Source organism: Asparagus officinalis, chromosome 9 (genome assembly GCF_001876935.1).
Source record: "Asparagus officinalis chromosome 9, Aspof.V1, whole genome shotgun sequence".
Classification (NCBI taxonomy): Eukaryota; Viridiplantae; Streptophyta; class Magnoliopsida; order Asparagales; family Asparagaceae; genus Asparagus; species Asparagus officinalis.
Window position 1 is genome coordinate 58,494,060 of NC_033802.1, and position 5,886 is coordinate 58,499,945.

The window sequence follows — 5,886 nt, forward strand, 5'->3', positions numbered from 1 at the left end:
TTGGCACTTTATCCGGATCTTTCCCAAAGGCCTTGACCCGCTGGTGTTGAATCCGTAAATGACCGTGCCTGTAGACGCCAATTTGCTGACTGGAATACCAAGGCTATGCATAAGGCGAAGCGGCATAATGCTCACAGCGGAACCCGGATCCACTTGGATTCGGTTGACTTCGTTGGAGCCAATGTATCCGATGAAATATAGGGGCCGATCATGGTTTGAATTCTTCGTCTGCATATCCTCTTTGGTGAAGGTGATGCAGGGAAGGTTCTTAGCCGCTATGTAGCAATGTTGCATTGACAGTTCTAACTCTTCAGGTGCCGGTTTGACCCGAGTGAGGAATGCTTCAGAATCAGCCAAGGCTTCTCGTAAGGCTTCCCTAGTCTCCTTAGACAACCGCAGCAACTCATATAACGCTATTCGCACTGGAATATTGGCTAATTGAGCCATGATATCGAAGACGCGCGGAGTTTTCGAACTCTCCGGTTTATCCCTTCCAATCGGACGACTGAAACGAGACTGCTTCGGATTCTGTATTTCCTGGGGTTTTTGTTTATCCGCCGGCTGTCGTCGAGTATCTTCAATCGGTTTAGGAACCGTAATCACCCCCAGCTCTGTGAGAGTTTTGGCTGGTCCCTGTTTAGTCACCCCCTGCTCAGCTAACTGATCACTAGGTGACGGATAGTTGAAGTGGTACTGGTTTTCGCTTCTAGTGGCAAAAACTTCTTGTTCTTCTTCGGAAAGCGGGAAAACAGGAGCTTCATCGCCATCTTCTTCGAAAATTGCGGAAGTACCATTGCAGGACTTGCCTTTACCCTTTCTTTTCGAGGAGGTCGCCCACTGCTCATCTCTAATGAGATCCGAATGAACCCAGAGGATTTCGCCGTTCGGGGCTGTGTGTGGCACAAGTCCCTTTTGGCGCTGTCCATGTGGGTCATCATTCACCGTCTTCATTCCCACTTCCTACTTTGGTGATGTGCTCTGGTTTGAACCATGTTGTGGGCACCGATCCAAAGCTGATTGACACTGCATTTGCTCCCACATTCTTGGCAGGCTTCGGGGTTATGACGCCCACATCAATTAATGCCTGGATCTTATCCTTGAGGTGGAAGCATGACTTCGTAGGGTGGTGGACCGCTCTATGGTATGCGCAATACTTCGGATCCGTCACTTTGCTAGCTCCCTCTTGATCCACGATCGCCGGCAGTTGGATTTTGTTGTTCTCCAACAGGTACTTGAAGATGCCGGGCACCTCGTCATCTTTGAAGGAGTACACCTTAGGAAATCTTGGCTCCGCTCTTTGCTTCTGAGACCGTTGTTGCCATTACGGCTGCGATTGTTATGGCGCTCTTTGCTGCTGCTGTTGCTGAGGTTGCAATTGGAAAGTTTGATTAGAATCAACTGCATTAGCATGTGCCTTACCTTTCCCCCTTGGGTTGAAATTCTGTGCTGGGGCATTTGTCGCCTGTTGGCCTCTCTCCGCCTTCTTTCTCCTAAGGAATCGCTCAGCCTGCTCCCCTCGGACCTTCAGATCCTTCCACGTTTTGGATGGTGCTGTCCCCATTGCTTCCAACACGTCCAAGGACAGATTATTATGGCAGGTCTGGAGAATGAATTCCTCGGTGATCGGGTCCCGGTAGTTCATCGCCTTGTTCCGGAACCTTTTGACGAAGGTGTCGACTAACTCCCCATCCTTTTGCTTCTCATCGAGCAATGATCCGATAGATATCTCGGTGTCGTCGTCGAAGAAATTGGTGAGGAACATGATCTCCATATCGTCCTAGCTGTTCACGCTACCTGCCTTGAGGCGGCAATACCAATCGAAGGCGGCTCCGCGAAGAGTGCCGACGAATGACTGCACCATCAGAGGCTCATTGCCGGAGATTACCCCCAGGTGTGATTTGAAATAAATCACATGCTGAGTGGGTGAACCCTTCCCATCAAACAGCGTGAAGTTGATTAAGTTGAACTTTGCCGGATATGAGATTGATTCCCATTCTCTTGGATATGGACAAGGAATGCATGTTTTCTTCACCTCTTGAGCAGAAATCAACGTATTGATCTTGTTCTCGAGGTTTTTGATCTTCAGACTTTCGCCTGTGTTTTCATTAGCACGATTCTGAGGCGGAAGTGTGGCGTTACGACTAGCATCCTTATTACCACCCCCTCCATTGACGGGAAGATTATTGGCATTGTGAGCTTCATCCGTATCCGTGTGCTCCTCTTCCTGAACGACCTGGTTACGGCGGCTTGGTTCGCCTTGCTGGTTCGTCAGTGCCTGAATTTGTTGCTCATGCATTTCTCTTATGTTCTGCATGGCCATCTGCATTTCAAACCTGAATCTCTCCTGTTGTTTGGCCATGGCTTCCTCGAGCATCTTGGCCACTTGCTCCGCGCTTATCATGAATGACTCGCGGGGTTGTCCTTCACTGGATACGGTATTGTCTGACGCAACCGCGGAGCCGGCATCAGATTCTTCATCTTCTGAAGGGAGTCATGTCCGAACCCTACCATAAGTTGCTCGTTTGATGGTTCCAGACTGCAGACGGGTTATAGGCCGGGATGCTTTCAGAATCGACTCGAGATTATCCTGTGCCGATGTCCCCTTGCTGGTCATGTTGGTGGTGACCCTTGGAAATTCTCCATCTTCAACTACTCTTCTTCTTCGTCGGAAACGCCTAGGTCTTGGTTTTGGCGCTTCGGTACTAAGCCTTTCGAACACTGAAATTCTCTCGGGGACTGCCTTGATGCAGGGCGCTTCGGTACTAAGCCTTTCGAACACTGAAATTCTCTCGGGGACTGCCTTGATGCAGTTGCACTCAAACAGTACCACCCGAATGAGCTTTGAACAAGGGCACTGAGTTTCTAGCCTTCGAGGACTTCTCTTTCTGGCTTTGCTCGTACCCCCAGCACGATAGTACAGCTCTTCCGTTTGAAAGTCGGAGCAACCTATCGTGTGTTGGCACGATTTCTCAGGTATAACGCAATCATCATCAGACGATAACGTTTTCTTCTGAGAGTGAATTACCTTCTTCGGACTTTCGAGAGTCACGCGCCTCGAAACGCTCCTTTGTGGGCGTGAATTCTCAACGGGCTCCTGAACTTCGATGCGCAAAGTAGTGCGCTTAGGTGCCATGATTTCTTTGTCATGTTGAGGGTTGTGGCGACCCCCATCATGTTGATTCATTCGGGGTTTTCTTAGTGGGCCCAAACATCCTTGGATTGGAGCTTTGCTTCGCTCCTCGGGAAGTGGACCGAGGCGCTCCAAGACTGACTTCCTTTTCTGGGATGGTCCTGCGGGATCTCCCGGAGCAGTTGTGGAAATCATCGGTGGTCTGGATTGATTCGCCGGAGGTTAAACTTTCGGAGGCTGCAGTTGTTGCTCCTTAGTATGAATCGCCGCTTCAGACTTCGGTTTCCAAGCTGTGCGGGTTGATGGTGGCTTCTTGGCCACCTCTTTCTGCAGCTTTCTACGGGCTTCTTCGGCTTGAGCCCACGCCTGCGCTGATAGTGCGCGGTGTTTGCGGATACGTTCTTCCAGTGTCGAACGATTCTATTTGACACGGACCCATTCCATTGTTGGTGGCTTGGAAGAGGCACCGTTCATCTGTTGTTGAGGCTGTTTGCCTCTCTTGTTCTTCAGATCCGCGTTGTAGCGGATCCCGTCAACTGACTCCATGGCCTTTGCGAATTGTTTTGCAAGGCGTTGACGTTGCCTTTGGCGGGCTCTCTTCGAGAGAGTCACCACGCCCTCTGCGGCAGAAGGGTTGGCCAGAACAGATCTGCCCTGGTTGGGAATTGGAGGAATCTCACCCGATGCGACTTTGGCATCAAACGGGGCGAGATCTTCGTTGGTGCTTTCAACGTCTTCATACTAACGAGTTTTTCTCCTAGAGGAGAACTTTTTGGACTTGCGGGGGTAGGTTGATCCGGACGAGGACGACAAGTATTCCTCGAACTTCTGCTGGTCGAACTCGTATTCGACCTCCTCCACGACCGGGATTAAGATCCGCGACTGCGACGCTCCGATCTCGGCAGCGAGATCGGCAGCTCCCACTGTGGTCGCCAGATTGTTCGCGGGAAAAATCGTGTCTTTCTTCATTGATGTCATTGCACACTCCTTGATAACAGTTAATCGGTTACAAAGATCCGGTCTTTTTATAAGATCCGGTTACAACGAAATCAAAGAAAAAGAAAAAAGATTACAACTTTCCTTTCGAACGAATCGTGAGCTCCTGTTTTGCGGTCACCCGCTTTTGTGGGTTCTTCGCCTGCGCCGGGGTTTATCCGTGGACCACCGCGCGATCTAGATCCTGTCGGATCTACACAGTATGACAGGTATTATTTCGCGAAGGAAATAATAGCCGGGGGGGATTAATTCACCAAGGAAATAATCGCCCTAATTCTCGAGATCAAAGGCCAAGCTTTGATTCGGAGGATAACTACGTAGATCTGAGATCCCGTTCCTCTTGAACTCTTGCCTTATTTGGCGTTGACGATCGTCGAGCACCGGATCTGGAAGAGCAAGTCCTCAAAGTCCCAAAGCTTCAATCTTTTTTAGTTCTGAGCCTTGAATCCAGCAGAGCTTCGCCTCTTGGCCGAGCCACCTTGAGGTGGCTCGGTTTCGGCCGAGCCCCTCTAGGTGCTGTTTTCCGTCGTTTTCTGTCCTTCGATTCTGTCCGTGATTTGATTGTGTGGTTGACTTGTTCGGACTCGATTCGCTGACCTGATTTGGTAGTAAATCCACTTCTGAGTTCGAGTCCGAAACTGATCTTGATTCGATCGTGATTCGTCCGAGTCCGCTCTTAGTTGGATAACTCGTTGATTCCTCAACCCGTTAGCTAAATTCCGCACGCGAGTGGATTTATTCCATTGTTTGCGTGCGGTTCGTTAGCCTCGTAGCCTCGTTAATCCGTTTCGTCGCGTATCACTTGGCTTCGGTGTTATGGACTAACAATCGTGTCTGCATACGTCGCCCGATGGTCGGTTCGTCGAATCAGCGTCGTCGAGTTGTGTTAAGGGACCTATAAGTAGTTTTATACGCCTACAGCTAGCTTTTTGGGGGAATTGTTGGAGCTTTGGAGATCAGCAACAGGAGCTTTCTTCATCCTTGGCTTATAAACCGATTTTGGTTAAATCAACTCTTTTATAGAGTTTCAAACTCATTCAGAGTTCTAAAACTTACCACGCAAGTTCTCCACAACATTAAATCGTGAGGAGAAGACCACGTTCCAGTGAATCAAGACGTTCAGATCATCAACGAAGAGCAAACTCGACGCGAGCATTCGAGGGAGGCACTCCATTGCCACCGTGAAGAACCCAGACTTAAACAAAGGGGAGAATCCAGATCATTCTCCTCTCTTTTGTAATCGGAATTTAAATTGTAATTAAGTTTGAGAGAATACAAGTTAATTTTCATTCATTCTTTTTACTGCAAATTTTCCACCAAACAAAAGATGTCGACTTCGTTTGGGACAAGCTTCTCTGACGAAGAAGTGGTAGCACAATCCGACGTCAAGCTCGCTGGAACGACCATTGAAACTCTGATCATCGAGTTCGATCAAGCCAAGTATGAGGAGTTACTCTCCTTCGGATCCCTTAGCCCCAAGGCTGTGCGCAAGATCCGCAAAGTCTTCAAGGAGACTAAAGCTCCAATTGTTGCTCCTATACCGAGGGAAACCCTCTCCTTTCGCAAAGATTGCTCGAACAGCCCTTCCTCCGAAGGAGTGGGCTCAGCTTATGCCAAATGCAGCCCTCGATGGCGCGTTGTGCAATCAAAATGCAGCCTTCAGAGGGGCGTTCCAACATCAAAACGCAGCCTTCAGAGGCGTGTTCCAACATCAAAACACAAACCTCAAAACTGCATTGATCTAGCTAAATGTAGCTCTC